The 21895-nt window shown below is 36.9% G+C and overlaps 1 protein-coding gene across 2 annotated transcripts in view; it reads right to left on the bottom strand.

The window, feature by feature from the left end:
* LOC114361039 (roundabout homolog 1) overlaps positions 1–21895 on the bottom strand; it is a 53869-nt gene that overhangs the window by 19506 nt on the left and 12468 nt on the right. The window contains exon 1 of one of the 2 annotated variants that reach the window (XM_028315953.1): positions 13360–13588. The exons of the other annotated variant lie outside the window; for it this stretch is intronic. The gene's annotated coding sequence lies outside the window, so the exon portion shown is untranslated. Of the gene's footprint in view, positions 1–13359; positions 13589–21895 lie in introns of those variants that run through there. 2 annotated transcript variants of the gene reach the window in all.

Consider the following 21895-nt stretch of genomic DNA (forward strand, 5'->3'; position numbering starts at 1 on the left):
AGCTGCATCGTTAGCTCTATTAACAATTTTGGTTCATAACGATAGGGATGTGATGGATATTGGATATCTTACCCCGTAAATGTTGATGTGATATCCAAGTGCTTCCAAACGAAGTTTGTATTATGTTAAACAATAAATAGAACAAACATTTATCAAAGTCCTCTTATTCTAAGCAAACGATTTTTCCAATACTTCCAATGCAGACCAGGCTCACACTCATAAATAATGCATACCAGCTTTGAAGTTTCAAAATGGAGTTGTCAAAACGATCAAAAGAACCAAGTTTTGGAAGCGGCCGCCGCCCAAAGTTTGGCGCCTCGGTGTGAACAACATAAAATATATTTACGAACCAATTAACAGGTCTGGACGGTTGGCGTATCTTACGGTCCCGATATTCGTATTTTATGTGGGTGGTGCTGACTATAAATGTATTTACTTTCCGAAATGTTTACTCAAAAGGTTATATTCTTTCAGCTAAGGTGCTATCATTTACATATTTACTCTACAGCTATTAAACACCGAAATTTTATTTGCATTCAATCAAATTTTCAAAAAAATAAAGTTCATTCAGGTTTTGACTAAAAGCACTCGAACTCGTAAAATCTTTACTTTCCACAACTAGAGTAGTTTTTACCATAAGTTTGGTATTTACTTGTTGATTCTTAACAACTCGTATAATTATAATTATTATCTTAGATTGTATAAATTAATTAGTGATGTAATACTATTCGATCATGTCACAACAAAACGTTATAGTAACCTTATTCATATTAATTAAATGCCACATCCATAATGACTATTCTTCCTCCTTATCAGACATGAAATAGTTTAAAGTTATTCCAAAGATATCGTACAAACCAATTTACTGTTCGCATTCAAAGTTAGTTGATTCACGCCTTACAAATGGCTTCAGGACAATAGAACTTTGTTACGGAGATAAACTTAGGGCAATGTTTACCGAGTTCTCGATAACCTCTGCCACGATTATCGGTAAAATATTGTATTGAGTACTCGATTTTCTTTTACTGGAGAAGATTGATCAGGCTTTTTATTGACATAATATTTGTTATCAATTGTTTTTGATTCAATTGAAGATCGTTGAATATAATTTGAATCAAAAAAGACCACCCACAATCATGCAATAGAGTGAATTGGGATGACCTGAGAACTTGAACTTCACAAAGAAAATAAACTTTTTAAAAAAGCTAGACTGTAAAAAGAATAAAATTAATATTGATTTCATCTGTATTCAATTTATATGACTAAAATCTTGTCGCTAACGCGAAACCGTTTCTTTAGAGACCTACTATTGTATATAAATTTATTTACCTATATGAAATTGTTTGCTCGACATTTATTACTATACCTACCTACTTACAGAAGCATTCTTAACTCCACGCCTACTTTGCGAGCTTTGTTTTGTATAAAGCCTAATACTCTTGCCTAATAAACTACCTACTTCATTGCAAGTAAATTCTACTCTTATTTAGTCAACCAAGCGCCCGTTGACAAAGTACGGATTGGCCAAAATTGTTCGGTGAATTCCCTCGGCCAATCAACCCGAATAATTTCGCGGCCCGTTGTGGGCGAAGTGTCAGATTTTACACGTCATTAGACAGCCCTTTAACTTCCCGATTGGCGAGTTAAAAATTCACAAACATTTTTGCTTTCGTGCGAAACCAATCATAAATGATTAACATAATTTCATTGCTAATTTAAACGAAAATTGGTTTGAATTGAAAATTACTTAACGATTACGATCCATGAACATCAGAATCCAAAATCCATTCCAAATGAAATAAAGGAAGATAGTGACTAAGGTTGTTTTATTAATCACGACGGCATTAATACATCGACGTTAATCCAATAGAGATCCCGTAAAAGGCACGAGATAAGTTGGCGCGTATCTAATGTCCTTTCCGCGAAAGTCTTTGATGTGGGTTTTCTCAAGTCGCCGGCTGATTCATCGCGGGCTATTTTCAGCGGGCGTAGTCTGCTCCTGCGACGAACGGCCGTAACGAAAGCGCGGTTACATTTGTTTTGCCCACGTACCCGTTAGAAATACCACAGCGATTAAGCAGCTATCGGTATTGCACAATGTTTGACCACATGTTTCAAGCATCGCACCACGCGCGCTATCAAAATATTGACCCTCTTATCCGCATCGAGGTTGCATTGTGGCCCTTTGAAACTCGCAAGTGTGCGCATCTTTTTATTTGGTTACCACATTAGCTAGCACTTAATGTGCGGGCGAATGCCATCAAAGAAAATATTTAGACAAGTGCCGTCGAAAACCCAAAGTTAAGAATTTCGCCTTATCAACCCACATTATAACCAATTACAACGAGCTACCTTTAGGCTTTTTTGCCCCGGCCAAATCGGCTCGTTATAGTCATTTATTTAGGGCCATTTTTTGTTCACGGGACGCGTTCGGACGTAAAGGGTGGCCACGTTAACAATTAAGGAGCCGTTAGAGTTAAAAAATGTCACCCTTTGAAAGCTCTTTGCGGGTGCAATGTCCAAAAAAGTGGACACTTTTTTATCACCTGGTTTGGAAGTCACAAAATGTTTATCGCCACTCGACGGCATGTTGATTTATGCTTCCAGCCTGTCGAGGAGTGGGACCGACCGAAATGAATTAGATTATTTAATTGGTCATTTATTTTCGAAGATAACGCCAGTCACAGGGAGCTGAGTGTTTTTGGGTCAGCGAAGTGCCACTCCGACCAAAAACAAATTTGATTTTATAATCCCTGAAATTGACTGAATATTTTCGGAGGGAATAACGGCGCCGATTATATTGTTGCGCGGTGAAATAAATTTAGGCATCAGCTGTTGATCTAACTTGAGATTTATTACACATAATTGCTATGAGGAGCGCGGTATCTCATGTATTATGGATTACCTTCGAGAAATATGGTGTATTTTAAGACAAAAGGTATAAAAGTCGGCTCAAAAGTGGCTAATGACCGGCTTACACCTTCTTCGAGCCCACCCGTGACGTAAAAATTAAAGGCTTATCTCAAATTATGGTTAATTGAAGGGTCTAAGAGTACAGATTGAATTTCGAGCCGGCTGATTGATAGCTAGGTTAGTGCAGTGTTTTTGATAATAGGTTATGTGAAAATTTCGATATTTATGAAACTGGTTTTTAGGCCGTTAGGCCAGCAAATATAAAGGAGTAAGTACTCTCACTTGAGGAAAACTGAAAAAGAGTGGTGCATTGAAGAAGAACTTAATACAATATTTTGTTACAACGATCATCTGTAGATGATCATCAAGAGATGTTTCTAGCAGCGACTATAAGTTAAATATCAAGTGATTAAACTGTAAAATGATGATAAAAAGATATAAATAGTGGTAGTTAACAGCGACTACAGCCATTTGAAAAGCTACATTCCAACCAAATCTATACAATTTCAAACCCACAGCATCGATTGACCAACGCTTTATGAATTCGGCGTAGAGATTCCGTTCAGTTATTTATGGTGACCCGGAATCGACGCCATGATATTTATGACCACAACTAATTACAAAACATTTGCATTTTAGTGTTTGTTTTACGGAACGCGATATTCGGTTTGCCTTCGGGGATTGTTGTGTAAACTTTCCGATGAACCAAATTACTTCGTGTCGTACGCCAATGACCACGAGTTTATTTATTTTGGACGGAATTCATTTACAATTTTATTTGTCATACAGTCGCTCACCAAATAAAGTCATAAAACGTTGTTAAATAAAACTGTGGCTTCAAAAATACTGTAGAGTAACTTCCAAAAAGTTTTCAATAAGAACCACTGTATTGAAATGGAAAGAACTAACCCAAACAAGACTAGATATAAAATAACATTTCTAAAATTTACCAGACACTGCAAACCGATAAAAAAGAACAACACACTCGCAACCGAGTGCTGTAAAAACGAATGGAGCGAAAAAAGTCGACGCGAACCTAACATGAAAGCCAGAAAACGAAAATAGTCGACCATAACCATCTAATAAAGAGGTCGTTGATGCAACCTACCACAACGGGAATGAAATGTTAATCCAATTTGACAAGTGTTTCTTTGAAGCTACACTCAATAAACAAGAAACAGGCGATAAAGAAGAAGATGAAAATAGTGTTGTTTGTCCAAGTTTACGTCTTGAAGCAGAAAATTAAACACAAACAGGTCTCCGCAATATTGCGCATGCAATTGCAAGCGCAGGTGAAATTTTACGAGAACACGTGCCATATTTATGTTTCTGTCTGCTGCAAAGCTTCATAATGTTCAGAAAGTAATTGTTAACTTTAAAATACATTTTTTACTTTTGAGTGGTTATCATAACCGCAGTTTTTCCTTTCTTATAGACTCATTAAACGCATTTTATTTTTGCAAGTAGGCTTTTAAAAAGCACTTTTAAATATCTAGTGCTCATCAACTTTATAATTTTAAATATTCTTGAATAGCGGCGGAACTGATCAGACAGATAACAGTGTACAAAAAATGATATTTATTTCCCATAGCTCGGTGTAAACTGTAAACATTGGAAATAATAGTCCCAAATTTTGTGAATACACAGAAAACTGTTACATTTAACACAGGAACCCAAATCACAATGGGGTATTGTTCTAAAAACTGCACAATGGGTTCCTTCAATCCTCTGGTAATACGCACTAAGCCCTCTAAATTATGAGACGTCTGAGTGCCGATGAGAGACCCTTTCAGACTGTATTGTTCTAATTGGCTAAACAAAAACTTCTCAAGGCACTCCAGAAGTTTACAAACTATTAATAAAGACTTGCCCCTTGATAGAAGTATTGCAATTGTTATGATTTATTGGAAGTGCTTTCACATCAAGTTCATTTTATAACTTTATTAGATTATTTATTACCTTTCTCTTTACTAGTTCGAGTTCAAAAATTTCATTTTAGTTTCAAGTGATTACAAAGAAATATTGATAATGGTAATAGTTGCTTTATGATGGGAATCAAATTGAGTGACCAAAATGTATCTTAAGATGACAATGTCAAAATCTTCAAAATCGATTTACTTTTGTTAGCGATCCGACATGAAGATAAACAGATTTCATAAATTGATAAGCTTAAGAGGAATAAACGCAATGAAACGACAATATGTCTCCATTAAGGCGTTAACGACGCAAGGGGCCTCGAAGAAAACCAATGGTTATAGATCTGAGTACGAAAGCTCGCAGAGTTTTGTTGTACAAAATTTTGGTGATCCTTATTGCTGATGAATAAAGTTGGTTTTCGTATAAGGTCCCATCAATGGTGTCTTGAGCTGATTTTGTGTTCTGTGACTAAATGGCATCGAGAAAAGTCTGGCCAACGTCAATGGTGCAAATAGTGACGGCCATCGGATGTGGGAGGAACGAGACAGTTAATTCTAATTATGGCCGTATTGTGAGGCGAAATTTTATTGCTATCTCATTGGCACTCATTACGACGACCGCTGTAATTGTGCCCATTGTTGCTGTCCCGTTTTTCTGAGCCGTGTGAATCTGGAACGAGGGGACGTAATTTGCGTGAAGTCGCCAGTGGTGGAACTATGACACGAGGGGAGAAAAATAAAATAATTTAGCTGGAACTAGAACGGTAGCGCGTGCATTGCTTTCCGCAAATCTAGGTTGAAGCGTGGGAAATTTGCAAGAGAAATATTATGGTTTGGAATTAAAATGTATTGCCCGGTAAAAGTGCAGAACTTCAACCTTTTATTTAATGTAGTATATCGGGAGACACTTTCAAATAATACTTTTAAGAATTCTATTCAAAAAGACAACAAAACAAAGCACAGCAAGAGCTCTAAATTCAAGCAAAACAAAATCCGAATACATAATCCATTCGACAAACATAGCTTGCTCATTCATTGGTGGTCCAATACATGTATCCTTAATCCAACTGGCAGTGCAGTAAGTCAAAAATAAAATCAACAAAATAAGTAACGTTATTGTGCATCTATTTTAGTTCACAACCACTGATGGACGCTAAAATTTCATCGCGGCCTGTCGGAGCGATTAGCGCCTTGACAGCTAATTTATATACTCAACTTACTGTTCTATTCCCGGAGGGATGTTGCATAGACGAAACAATGTTTAGAAATGTCGGAGGAAAGCTTTCTATAGCATTTCTCCTTATTAGACTTTTAGGAAAAGATTAATTATGTGTATTGGTCGAGTTCAGAGCTACGAGTACTTACTTATTTTGGTAGCAAGAAGGTACAAAATTAAATTAAATTCATAAAATTCATTTATTTTTGAAAATAGGCTTTTAAAAAGCACTTTTACAGTACGATATGTTATATTCATTTTAAAAGACGTTACTCAGTAATTTTATGATGCCTTTATGATTTTTTTTAGAGTTAAAGCATAAAATATTAGTGCAAACAAAACCGGGGGGTAAACAACAAAATCGCGCGATACAGCCGTTATTAGCCCACTCGTTAGCGAACGTCATGCACTTGACATTTCGCATTAAATTTTCGCTTAGTCCGCTAACTAATTCAATTAATTCCGACGACAGTTCGCTGGAGTGGCGTATAAATCTGGCTAAAACCATCTCTATGCAACAAACTGTCATTATCGAATATAATGCCGGCAGCTGCGCGCCGCTTACACCTCATTGCTTTTTCCGTGACATTGCGCGATGCCATAAAAGATATTGACTTTTGTAATAATGTAAGAGTATCTAGCTTTGATTTATAGCGATTCATGTGCAGTAGCGTCTGCAGTTCAAGATAATTCTTATACTTTTTTGTTGCAAGAGAGTACCTAGTACAACGACGATTTATGTAAAGCTTGAAGTATTGTCATCTGTACATACTTATATCGCACCAGTAATCAGACAGAATACGTTTCAACTAATTTGCTAAATAATTTTGTTTTAAAAACAATGGAACATCAGTATTTTTATGCAAAGCACCTTCTTATTTTATTGAGAAGTCTAGTAGAGCAATCGTCTGTGTGTCAAGCTGTAACATGGGAAGCATATTCGAACCCTTGCCGCTAAATCTGGAAACAATTTTCGGAATGGACTCTTGACGAATAATTTCAGTACAAATTGGTCCAACAATTCACCCGTTAATGGGCTTGTTATGTCTTCAGATGTTTAGCGTGCCACAATCGGGGACAACTTACAATAAAATTTTAAGGCTGGGTTGCACCATCTTACTTTAACTTTGACAAACGTCAAAAATCTGTCAAACTCCATACAAAAACCACCGGTTATCGTTAAATTTACGGTCAAAGAAGATAGAAGGTGGTGCAACTCAGCCTAAGTGGAGACAAAAGCTAGTGTCATTACATTTGCTTTCACACTTTTCATTAGCAGTTTAGTGCACTCATTAATTGACAGAGTTTATACACTGAAATCTGAAACTATGTTTAAATAATTGATAGAGTTTCCAGTTAATATTCTTATACAAATACCGAAGTTTTTGCAGTAGCTATGCTCGCGAGTTCGCTTGCAAAATTACAATTTTTGAAATATTTAGTTAACGTTACTATTTCATTGCAATAAAAAAGTTATTTCTAGCGTTTTTCATTATCTATCCTTATGGCTAAGCTCTACGATTCTACATATATTTTACGATAGATTTTAGTTATGTAGGTTAAACACACGATCACTTGCCATTTATTACCCACCATCTCTTTTACAACATGGTTATCGTTACAAATTAATTCATTTCGTTAGTGTAAAAGCCGCGTTAAAAATGCATAAATCCTTATTAGAACTCACATATCATCTTTAGAGCGGTGTAAACACAGAAAAATCGTTATACCACGCCATCTCCCTAAAAGCTGCGTGCAATGCACACCCATAAATTACAAGCGACGACACTAAAATAGCGTAACACCCAACGCCATGGGAACGCGACCCCACCACGCTAAATGCCTACAAATCTGTCGTATCAGAATCAAAAAGACATCGGTATAGCCGATCCGCCTCCGATTAGAAACGCCAGTTCAATAAACAATTTATAGGGGCAAATTTCTCAAATGATAAATGCGTCAGTCACGCGATAAAAGGGCTACGTAAATTGAAGAGGGACGAACGACGGACGAACAATAAGACACCGTGCCAGACGCGGAAGCGTCGCGGATTTTTCAACGTTATCCCCAACAATGGAAGTCAGCTTCAATACTTACCTAGCCCCAGCGTCTTTTGTTTAATTAATTATCCAACGGACGGAATAATTAAGCTCATATTCCAGCCCGTGATTAAACTGCTGTGTTCTAAACGTTCATAATATCAGGTGCACATTGTTTGGTTGTTATTATCTACGCTCATGCAAATTTATTGCTCGAATTTCACAGCTCCTCGGTGTACGAAATTAATTCAATCAATTCAAGTTCAAGAACTGTGTAATCTTTATGGAATTTGGGGTGTAACGGCGTTTGATTAAGTGCTGGTGCGAATTGAATGGCAAGGGATATGGAACAGTGATCGGTCACTTTGACAGTGGTCTCCGTAGACTAGAAGTCAATGGGGCGGGAGCTCAGTATGGTTTCATGGTATAGCATCATCAATCAGAGAACGGATCGTCTGATAATGTATCGGCCACAGTACAACGTTTAATTGGTGATGGATCGCAATATTCACAGCAGACTCATATTTGGCGTAAGAAATTTTTTCATCGGCTCCGTTCGTGCATATTCGATATGGATTTATTATTTTCATCTTTCCTAACCCTCTTTCGTCGGAAGCGATACGTAACGCGCAAGATATGAAGGGCGGTAATGGGGGAAAATTGTGCTTCATTCGATTTTGATAGACTTGATGGCGGATTTAGGTCCCGCTGTCACTCACGAGTATTGTCCTATTACTTTTCAAGTGACGTGTTAACGACTGGGAATAGAGGATTTTGTGCTCAACCTACTTTAGTGAGCTTTCAATACGTAAGTACTATATCGTTTAATTCGAGTATGTGTCGTTTTAGACTTCATAACTTCAAGAACGTTTAATGCCGCGCCTTTTAAATTTACTAGTGCTATAAAACAAACAGTAGTAAGGTACTCCCATAAAACTTTAAGATGTTAATTTAATGATAAACTCTGTAATATTTTCAAGCAGACGTTATCTAAATAAGCTGTAAGTAGTTCATCTTAGGGACTACTGAAGAAGCTTTCCGATAGTTGTTTTACAAAGATAAGCTTTTATTAAAATTCAAACAAGTTAGTAGCTGTCTGTCAACTGCTTACTTTTGAGTCCACAGATTAAAAGGGTGACATTTGTTTATTTGGACTGTCACGTCAACCGGAGTTAAAGTGATATCATGTTTTTATAAATCCAAGAAAAGTTTCAGAAATATGTATTATATTTTTTAGTGTGATAAATAATTCTGACTTGTGGCCTGAATTTGATTCTTGTTTTAGCTTTGATGTTATTTTGCGCTAAGAATTCTTAAAGAACGTAAGTTTTTTAATACTTTAGTTGTCAAATGACAGATCGACAGTCCCACACAATAGTTTTTTTACACATTCTGGAATGAGATCCTTCATGAGTTACATGCAAAAGTATCGGCACTACTCCATTTGTCTCTATTATTATTATCAGTAGCTTTTGATAAGGGGTTTTAATATCTTTAGAGCAATCCAGAATCCCACCATCAGTAATTTCACTTATCGTCACGTATCGGTTGCCGCCTGCATCCTTTAGTTTTGGGTGCGATCACCCATATCCCCAATTACCTATTCGATAAGGGGCCTTATTTATAGCACCCGCTCGCTCACTGAATTAAAATTCATTGTTTCTTATCCTGGAACCCAAAGACCGAGGTCACAAGATATCTTTGCTTTATCGGTAACAAGAATAGGCTTTTAAACTGGAGGGCGGGGGTGATAATTACGTGACCTCTTGGGTGGGGATTCCAAGATCGCATTGATCTATCAATTGGAAAGTTTTAAGGTCCTTAGGTATATCAAGTTTCTTGAATTAATTCAGAAGAGTCAGATGACAACAGATAAGACACGGATTGGTTTTATGACTTGAACTCTTTGAGATAGAATCGAATCTTTAAATACTTTTATTGCTCTATTAGTCAATGTAAAGTAAGTGGATATTTATACATAGTTGGGTTTGTTATTTCTGTAGTTACCGAATATAGAATAGGAGGAATCGGGGTCATACTAATAGGATTTGAAATTTAATGTAAAATGATAATTTTATGCCTCATTGTGTACGAATTTGTAAGCATTTTCAAAAGCGAGATACCGTAAAATTACAACGCTGAAACAATGACCCTAATGAATGATTCACTTCCTTTGAAAATTAGCAACGGTGAAAATAAGAAAGCAAATTTGATAACCGAGTAAACTTGTGCCATGTGTGGTGTATTAATACGTATAAATATTCATGTTAAAGTAACGGATGTAGATTTAAAAGTTTTTTAGTTTCCCACTCATTTCGCAAGCAAAAGTAAAGAGCGTGAGCGGGCTTCGTAAATGTGGGTTGCGGCTATATGTGGTAAAGATATGCGCATATTTCTATATTGTATGTTAAATAACTCAAAGTGTATGAGATGGGACGCATCCGTTCAGTAACCGATGATCTCTGACGACACTAGCGACAGGATCTAAAGCATTAGAACATTCTATCACCTCTTGCACTTCTGGATGCACGAATGTGACCTCTATTGTGACTGCTGGAAGGCCCATACATTCTATTAGAGTCGTTCACCATTCAACTCAGTGTATTGTTCAAAACAGTGATTGTACGATGTTGTATTTACAACAGAAAAAAGCTGGAGTTTGTAATATTTTTTGTGGTTCTGTTATTCATTGACGTATTGATAAACATTGTGTTTGATTGAAATTAATCAATGCATTGATTTGTAGAAATTATGAGTACTATGGCGTATTATACGTTTGTTAATGATCTGTTTAAGATTACAAGTATGAAAAGTATTCACAATGTAGGTACCTTAGTTTTGTATAACATGCTCTAGAAAACTCTATATTTTCCTTTGTCGGTTGTACCTACGTAAGAAGTGAAACAAATTCATAAAAAATATTGAGTCTATTTTTAAGCTCGTATTTTGTATCGTTAATACTAAGTAACGCGATGCATCAGAGCTGCGTATCGAATGACGTTGTTACAAGAACAAATGCGTCCATTTTGACTTCATGTTTCCGGCCTTTTTCACTCTATTACCGAACACAGATTTTGTAATTTATCTAAAGTAAGGCGTGTTTATAAAAATGTTTTAATATTTATTTCAATGTGACTAAGAAATTCGTTTTCATTATAACTACGTTCTGTATAAGATTACGTATTATGAATAAGTATTGTAGTAATATGTTTTTAAGCTACTGAAACTGAAACTACTACTTAGAAGGCAATTTGTACATTATTTATTTATTTACCCATCTATTAGGTTTTTCTCTCAGATTTATTTATTTAAATGAAAACCAATATAGGTAGGTACCTAAATGTAGAGTTGAACTTAATCAGAAACATGTTTTCAGATTCTCGGGAAATACTAACATTTATTTTGAAAAACGAACTGCATTGAAGTTATACACACTCAAAGATAATAAAGAAATAGAGTGCGGAGTATGCTCTTACTTTAAAAACTAATGGACTGAGTCCCAGTAGCAAACTTAAGCCATAAAATTATAAACCAGCGCCTTAGCTAAAGAGCATTTGCTAATTCATCACTTCAGCCGGCGACGATAAGTGCCGGTAGGCCCGGAACCCGCTTTTTTCTCCGTTTCAGAGATCCGCACGTAAAAAGCAAAATAATGAATCCTTCACATTGTTTTTTTCGCAACGGGATAGTACCTAACTATGTTTTATGAGAAAAAACGATTTTTGACTCTACTCTAGGTTGCTAGTGCGAACCTAAACAATATTCATCATCATCATCATCATGTCAGCCATAGGACGTCCACTGCTGAACATAGGCCTCCCCTAATGCTTTCCACATTGATCGATTGGTAGCGGCCTGCATCCAGCGCTTCCCTGCTACCTTCACGATGTCGTCGGTCCACCTTGTAGGTGGACGTCCCACGCTGCGCCTTCCGGTACGCGGCCTCCATTCCAGAACCTTGCTGCCCCATCGGCCGTCAGTTCTGCGCACTATGTGCCCTGCCCATTGCCACTTCAGCTTGCTAATCCGTCGGGCTATGTCAGCGACTTTAGTTCGTTTACGAATTTCCTCATTTCTGTTCCTCAAACAATATTGGCAAATCGATTTATCGAGTAAAAATTAGGCAATTTCCAAACACGAATGACTTTCTATTAAATTATAACTATCTGAGGCCTCGTAAAAAATAAGAAGTTACTTCGTGCGGCAGTGTACGGGACTATTCCCATCCCTCGTTCCCACTGCTGCAACTCCTGTGTAGCCAGGATGTACAGCTTGACCTCCAGTAAAAACCCAACCAGTGAAGGCTCTCCGTGCTGCAGTACAGAATTGCGCTCTCTTGATCTGGGGGTTCTAGACTTGATTCCCACAATCAAAAAAGGCTTCAATCACCCTACTTTTCCAAATCGAAATAACATTTCCTCGGTGGACTCTTTAAAAATAATTAGGTTATTAACCAAATCGTGGGTTCAATTCCCGCCTAGGCAGTTCGATTTTTTCAAGTTATTTATCATTTTCAAATTATTAACTAAAGTTTCCTCAATTGTTAAATTAAAATCCAAACGACAAAAAAATATGATAATCATTTCATATTATTAAAATAGAGAAGAGAAGAATTGGTAATCACTCCATTAAATAAAAATGTAATTATATTACGGAATCATGTAGAGTCTAGTCCGAGTCACTCTTGACAATCTTTTTTCTTCCACCGACTCTCGAGTAGCGAAATGTCTTCGAAAAAGACTTTTCTCTCCCAAGTACGTTTTGACATCCCTTTGCGAGTTTTTTTTACAATGGCGTGCACTTAAGACGTACTCACGGCATCGTTTGTTCGGGATTTTCGCAATTTTAGAAATCTTGTTTAATTGGCGTTATTAAAAATGGTAAATGTTGCGAAATTGACTCATGGACCTTGCACAACTTCATTTTGATTGTAAATAAACATCAATTTACAAGCATATCTTAAAATTAGTGGGGCAAGAGGTAATTTCCGTAACATATAAACTTGTTAGTATAAAAGGCAATAATAAAATTTATGAAATTCATTAAGACTTATCCAGGTTATCCAGCTACTCTTACCTAGTAAAATTGATGATTAATCTAAGCATTGGCTAAATGTAGTAAATAAAGTATTAACATTTACTATACTTATTTAAAGTTTGGCTAAATTGAAATCTTGACAGTTTATTATTTACTCGTAACTATGAAAACTTTATTTAAACATCTTATTTCATATCAATAGCATAGATAGGTTATCAAATTCAATCTTTATACTCACACCAATCAATCCATTTGCACAATTCTAGTCCAAAAAGTCACAAACACAATTCCACTTTTTCCACAGATTACGCGCGCATGTCAACAATTTGAAATTCGCGCCAAGAACGCGCAGCGAGCGACACCCGTCCCGCACCGATGCCCAAACTCAACTGCCGCTTGGCCCACCAGTCTAGACGACCAGGGCTAGAGGGGGCGGGAATCAACCCCCGGACAAAAACCCACAGACCATCGATACACAAAAATACAGATAAAAAAAACACAATCAAAAGAACACCCGAAGGCTAATTACGAAACGTTTTAATCCACAACTTCTAAACGATTCAAACGTACAACTTTTCTGAAACTTTGTTTCTTCAACGGCTAATTTTGCCTTTTCAGATATTGAATCACTAATCTCAAATGCCTTCGGGCTGAAACGAAAATGGTTTCGCTTTTTAGAGCGTTTGCTAATTTCACGCTGTAACTCCTGTTATTAAATAAGAAAATTAAATATTCAGTAACTTGGTTTACGTGGAACGAGGTTTTGATAAGGTTTACCTGTTAATTAGATAATGGATAGTAACGAATTTGTAATTTCCTGTATAAATAATTGTTTTATGTTAATGATATTGATAAATTGTAAGGATACTTAATAATGTACTTTGTGTTATATTATCACTAATTCTGAATTATATTTTTGTGATATGAAAAAAAAAACAATATCCTTAAATTCGCGCACCCATGTTTTGCGAAGATACAAAATTTTTAATACTTTATTTTCCATCGGTTTTCTTCCTGGGTAATTTACTGTAATGTTGTTTTTTTATTGCGAAAAATATGGTAAACCAGAAAATAATGTAAGTTCTTGGCTCTCGGCATTGATACATGTTGTATGTAAGATTTTTTTATGAAACAAGAGCAATATTATGGCTGAGTTGCACCACCTAACTCTGACCGCAACTAAAACAATAACCGGTGTTTCTTGTATGGAATTTGTCAGATTTTTGACGTTTGTCAAAGTTACAGTAGGATGGTGACCTAAGGCTGGGTTGCACCATCTTACTTTAACTTTGACAAACGTCAAAAATCTGTCAAACTTAATACAAAAAGCACCGGTTATCGTCATAGTTACGGTCAAAGTTAGGTGGTGCAACTCAGCTTAAGTGGAATACCCGGAATCCTCAACCACGAAGGAACTGGCTATCTTACCTCTAACTGCCGGAACACAATATGTTGTTATGGCGACAGACTTAGGTAAGATGGTGGTAGCTAGCCAGGCGGACTTAGAACAAGCCCTACCACCAACCAAACCGAACAGAAAAATCTGCCCCCACTCGGAATCGAACCCGGGACCTCTGCGTCTAAAGTAGGTGGTCTTACCACTAGACCACAGAGGCGGCACTTAGCATATACGTCTAGCTCTTACATACATGATTGTCATCCACTTAGCCCTATTCGAATGTACGCAATCAGAATAGCCGAATAGTCGATATGTAATTCAGGAGATGGCCGTTAGCCGCTATTAATAAGTGTCTGCAGGCAATGCTCGGACGCCGGGAATAATCCATATTGATCTAGGTTAAATTTAGCAACGTTGCCTAAAGTAGAGTTTACGGCAATGCGCAGCAATAGTGAGAGAAGGAGAGCAAAGATATACTAAGTTATTGATAGATTTTGCTGTAGTGGTAAGCGGGTGAGGTGATCGTGGCGTGATGTCTACGATTTGACACGATATGGCACGCTCATGGCTGTCAAATTTTATGTGAATGCCACGCCACGCCGCGCCATGATGTTGTAAAACGGTAAGTTTTTATTGTCATTTTATTAAAAGTATTTTTAAAGAATATTTTTTCATACTGACAACAGCACATTGAGGTATTTGCTTAGTTCATCGTGGCAAGTGGGATTTATTTTAAGTACTTACATAGAGATTATTTCGCAGTGCAAAGTTGTGTGAATTGAGCGAAAAATAATAGTGATGGTGACGATGATGGTTAAATCCAATTAAATATTAACTATCTAGTTTACTCAACCTGATTATAAGTTAAACTAATTTAAATTGAACTTATCACGCTGACCTATGCAAATGAAGAGATTATTCAAGGATGGTTACTACTAATCTGATATTAAGACGTCCGTATTGGTTAATTCAACTGTCCATCCTCAGAAACAAAAGATGCGGGTGAAATGACAAATTGATGTTCACATGACGCGTCATTTGAATGTTGAGCTTAGTTTAAAAGTGGCACTGAATAATAGAGCCAGAATGATAAAGCATAATTATTATAACTATACTTTAACACGTGCTTTAACGTAATATGTACATACTTATCCCTCTTAATGTAGATGTTTGAAAAAAATCATGAAGAGCAAATTTTAATGAGAATAATGATTGAATATTGCTAAAAATCGAAGCGTGGATGAGAAGTTCTCTAGGAGCACTAGCTCCAAAGTGCTGGTCAGTCTCTAGTGTAAATAGAGTTTATCCAGATTATAAATGCTCAGTACTAAAAACTTTAGATCTTAGAATAAACATGGCCGTTTTCAAAAAACGTTCCCGCACGTGGATGGGTTAATCACAAAGTTCTCGTGTAGGAGCGGAGTGCTGGTTAATCCCTAGCGCCGAGTTAAGCTCACAAAATCTTCCGACTAGATACTACAGTGCTCGCTGTTTACCGCCCATGCCATCACGTGAACTTACTTATACTTCACTGCACGTGAAGTACGCGCTTTATTTGGTCTATGAACTTTATGAAGTTCTGGTGTATCTGAAATTCTTGGACTTGAGAAGGAATTCGAATGTTTTGAAAGATTATTTCGCTGCGCAAGTATAAATGTATGACGGTTCACAATTCCGATTCCCTCCGACGATTCAAGATACATCGTACCTAGTGAGTGTCGTATACCAATTTCTGTATTTGTGATAATCACCTGAAATGACATTTCAGCTCAAAGTAGCAACTTTAAGAGCCAAAAGAAAGGTCTAAACGGGACTATTCCCACCTCTCGTTTCCACCACTGCAACTCCTGTGTAGCCAGGATCTACAGCTTGACCGCCACAAAAACCCAACCAATGAAGGTCAAGTTTGTCCCGGGGGAAAGTTAAACTGTCATTGGACCCGCAACGAAATTAATCAGAAGAACATAGGAGGAGTTCGAAATTAAGGTTCGACTTCCCTCCATTGCAAAGCGGATGACAGGTGACAAACAAAGGTTTAAAACCTTTAAGAAAAGATTATGCACCACGGACAATAAATTAAATCTTATGAGCAATTAGCAACTACCTGCCAATAATATTTTTCACAAAATCGCTTAAAAGCACGGAAATTTTTCCTTGTCGCGACAAGATCGGTGTAATAAATTGCGGAAACAGATGTATGTTAAAGAAAGGTCTAAAGTAACATAGGGTTATAATAACACTGTTATAATCCTGTTGTAACATCTTGGCCAGCATCAGCGACGCCGCCGCTACAATCTTAGAATATTCGGCACTAAACTTGCAAATTATAAACTTATTTAAATATTTGCGTATGCTAAACCCTAAAAAGCAGGTAACATTTGTCAGGGAACCGACATCACAAACGCGAGGCGGTGGCTCGGAACGGCTTGAGCCACGGACGTGCTCGAACTTACAAGCCGGGCCACTACGGCTCGAGCTAAAACCGAGCTGTAATTTACCCCGCGTTGTTAATTCAGCGCTAAAGCAGGGAATTTCACACAATTTACACTACCACGGGACGTAAAGGCACTGTGTTCTCACGTCGGAGAGGATATTGCAGGATCGTGTGGAGATTAATGACATGCATCTAGATTAGAGATGAAACGGATATCCGGCAACTATCCGGTAGGCCGGATATCCGGCCTAAATTTACTATCCGGCCGGATACCGGATAGTAGCTCACTATCCGGCCGGATACCGGATATTAAAAAAACTACGAAAATTTCCTATAATAAAATGAAACACATTAATCTTTGAGTCAAATATCAATAAAATGGCTTATAATAATGACGGTTTTTATCAAAAGTCCAAAAAGTTACAAAAAAGCCATATTAAGGCCTTTCAAAAAACTGATTTCTTTTCTGGGTTATTCACTCTAATGATGAATACATAAATAGTAAATATATTTTAATGTCGAAATATTGCCAAATAAAATAGGCGATCTTTTTTTTCACTGATGGTCTGATGACATACAGGGTGACTTTGAAATCGTTGGCATACTTTTAATATAAGACTACTCATGATACATGGTGCTCTAAAAAGAGTTTAAAACTATTGTACAGTCAACAGCACATCATCCTATACATTTTGTTGCAAAGTAACACTTAATACATTGAAATAAGATGCCACAATATGAAGATTTATGTGCTGTCGTCTGTACAATATTTCAAATATTGAAATTTTAATTCATTTGATATGACTCATATTTGGGAAATCATGATGGGAGTGGGATGTCCTGTGATGACAGTGTAGTGTTGTTGTCGTTGTAAATAAATAAATAAAAAAAATGAGTAGTCTTATTTTAAAAAGAATGCCAACGATTTCAAAGTCACCCTGTATAATGCAGTTCATTCAGATTACGCAGCAAGTAAACTAATTGAATTTTCGCTATTCAGTCACATACTCACGCACGATGCATAAGGCAACCGAAATCGCCCGAATTGAGACGAGTGGCAAAATCTGACATTCTATTCGAACAAATTCGATTTTCGAAAAGTGTGACTTGTCTAGTCTACTAGACCTACTGATCGCGTCGTTCGAAGCACCTGTGCAGCGCTAAACTCGTTACGACATGCAACATGACAATGGGACAACTATCCGGCCGCCGGATATCCGGCTATCCGGCCTAGCAGCTCGCCGGATATCCGGTATCCGGTATCCGGCCAAACAACTATCCGTTTCATCTCTAATTTAGATTATTAACCTTTAACCGACGAGGTGCGGTCTCACAGACCGCTCCGGTTTTTGAAATTTCTGGATTGCAATGTTCTACTTACTCCCGTGTCCCGAGCGTCTCAGTACCTTCGAGTTTAGTTGCCCAAACGCCATTACAGGTAGTGGTTACATCGACGAGGGCAGTTTTAATAAGATAATTCGATTTAAAGTTCAACAGCGGTCTGTGGGACCGCACGTCGCAGACTACGTGACATTTTTGTACCATACTGAAACTGGCGTTTTTGTTTTAGACGACTAATTTTTCGTAAAAATGATGGATCCTGGGCTACCACAACCTAGGAAAAGACATTTCCTAATGATATATTGATATTTGAACATAATATTATGTAAAAGATGGTAGTCGGTAAAAAAATACCGCGAAACGGGTGGTAAAGCAAACAGTGACATGTATTCTAGGCTCTGACATGCCAAATCAGCCTGATGTCATTGCACCAGCTGCAAAAAAGACATACATTTTAGTCCATCTAAATTGAAAACGAAATTATCTTACAGGTGTTACCTATGCATTCTGAAAATGCTTGGCATGCAGTAAAAAAAATGACCTGATTTTGCCTGATGTTTACCCTACGTCAATTTTTTTTCTGTGCATGTAATGTACGTGTCATTTATTTTTATTTTATTCATTAGTTCACTATATTTAGGAAGGAGTATAGTTTTTCTTGCTTTGATTAAAATTTACAAGTTATATAGGTATTATTGAGCTCTAGTGTAATTTCAATTAAATTAAGGGTCAAAAAAGTTTTAGCCATATTTAAATAAAAAATATACATTGATTCCTCGCAAATTATACGTATGTTTATTTGTAATACTATAATGTTCTCAAAAAAATAAAACCAATATACTTTTATACAAAAAAATATTACTTTTTGAGTAAACAGTATAGCGGTCCCACAGACCGCACGTCGCAGACGGCGTGACAAAAAAATCACGTAAAGGTTAAGGTGGAGAATAGTGGCTATTACCATTTTATCGTACTTAATACAAAACGAGCTTTATATATTGTAGATATTACTCTAATAAGTACCTGTGTACTGATACAAAATTTTGCTGACTATAAATTCTGTTGGTTCTGGTCTATAACAGTACATGCAATTTTCACTACTAACTTATGATGTCACTACGTATACATAGAACACACCGCCCTTGCTTTTGTAATCCAATATTTAAAATGTTTCTTTTAAGATTTTGAAAACTCATTCGACCCAACAAGTATCTACGTATTCCTTTTTTTTGTCGTTAATGTTTTTAACGTGAGTTCAAGTCGAGATCTGTTAGTAAGAACTCCATTTTCTAACGGCGACGGCGTTCCAGGAATGTCGCATGTCGAAAATCAGGCAGACTCGTGTACCACGGTGTTGTTCTAACGCAAATTAAGCTTTCGCATGTGAATTTAATAATGATTTAGTTCACGAGCTCTAATGTATAATAATACGGAAGTTATTATAAAACAATACACATTGAGCCGTACTCGTGGCGTATTATTACGGTAGGTGAGAGCTTGAGTAGGTGAAGATAGGAAATAGTGTTGTTAACATTACGTACGTAAACGATTAAGCATTGGCGTGCTATTTCTTTATGAAACTTCTTCAACATTTCCGAACTCATTATTCTAGTAATTCAAGTTTATCTGTTCCAGTTCTCGAAAGGCTGCCTTAACAAGCTTTGTATTTTGCTGGGGTTAATTAAAATTTGCAACGCTGAACGGCTCGTTCCTCTGTCGGGAGTCGGCTTCACTTTTAATTTCTCTGTTTACAAGACGACCTGGACTTGTTCCAAGGTTTCGTTCGCCTCATTAAGCCTGTGCTAATGCCATGCCCCTGAACCTCGAGAGGGCTACAGCCTTTTTGCCTGCCTTTATTTCGGCCTTCGTTAAGCCGAGGGCTATTCGGTTGACTAATGTGTATCTGGCGGACTTTATTGTAGGCACTCATTATAATTGAATGAGGGCAATGTGGCTATATTGCAAATGTTATAATTTTATTCAGTTTTATTATCAAAATTTGCATTGGGTTTTTCCATTTCAAAATAGTACCTACTACAAATTTGACCATTGCTCCTATTGCATTTGGAATTGATTTTGATTAGATTAGCTACCTATGTCAAATAACGAGTGTATCGACGAGCTTCTAATTTATACTACATTCACCGGAGCATCAGTGTTTAACATTTGTAATTGTAAAACCACACCTATCACAACTTCAATAGATGCCACATTATTAAAGCTAAAAGGGGTACATCATCCAGCAAGAAATTTTTAGGTATTAAATATTATGTACATTGTCTACTGGCATAGTTAGGGTAACATGACAGATTAAATTTTATCCGCTGTCATAAATCCGAATACATTTACTTCAATTTCCTCTTTATTAAATAAAATAAACCTCCATTTTAGATAGACATCCTCCATAAAACATCAGCTGCAAGCAACAAAGACTGTATATAATGGTCATTTATTGTTCGACACCAAAGAATTACAATAGAGAACATCACAGATCACCCGTCTCTTACCAACAATGGTTCGGTTTTGTAATAAGCTCGATCAGAAACAACAATGAACACATTTTAAGTTTCCCAAACTCCACGGACACAGCTTAAAAATGTTACGATCCAGAAATCAGATATACTGGAACTTGTGACTCAATTGTCACCACGTGTTCACTGTCTGGCGTCGAAACGATATCCCATGTTACGTGTGGGTCGATAGCGTTTTATTTTGACAAACGAATGGAATTCTCTTTGTTGTCCTTTACGCAATATATCAACGTTGACACACGATTTTGTTACAAAACTAAAAGAAAAAAGAACCGATATCTGAATGAAACTTTTTTCGATTTATATCGATGATATTCGATAAAGTAAAAATCGTACAATGGATACTCCCATATTTTTCAATCTCACTCTTTTTCTGATGACACTGAATATTTTATAGCTACCGAGTTAAGAATTCCCACTTTGAATGAAAATAGGCAATTTACATAAAAATGTCATGTAATCGAAACAATTATAGGAATGGGTTCTGGCAATAGAGTGAACGGTTGGAGATTTATCATGTCACCAATAGAATTTCAATGCGCACGACCACCCGCCAACTTACTAACGATGTCGTTCTGTAGACAATACTGGTGGTACAATGCAAGAATAACGACCTTCCGAGAGCATGTGCCATTGATACTGTTACTAAACAGCCAAAAACAAAAGACGAATATAAATCACTGGTCCCGTACCCCGAACGTCCAAAATCTAAATTCAAATCTATGTCTCTAGCTTTCTTTTCGTCAATGAAGTTTCGACTCTCTTCCATTGTGGTAAGTGCATTTGTTACTTGAGCACATATACCATTGAGATTGTTATGCTAAGCACTAACCACTTTTAAGTAAACAATAGTGGCTAGTACAATGTCAACATTATTACTTTATGGCCGCCGTAACATAATCATTTGTTCATTGTTGGGTGGACGGTTCTTAAAACTGCATCACGGGTGTTAAACGGCCATAATTATTCAATGCGGGCTCGGGTTTGACGAGAATGGACAAAATATTTTTACCGCTACACGAGACGAATCGATTGTCCAATAGTTTCAAAGGACAGTTTTTGCAACACT

Source organism: Ostrinia furnacalis, unplaced genomic scaffold (genome assembly GCF_004193835.3).
Source record: "Ostrinia furnacalis isolate ACB-3 unplaced genomic scaffold, ASM419383v2 OfSCF5395, whole genome shotgun sequence".
Taxonomy (NCBI): Eukaryota; Metazoa; Arthropoda; class Insecta; order Lepidoptera; family Crambidae; genus Ostrinia; species Ostrinia furnacalis.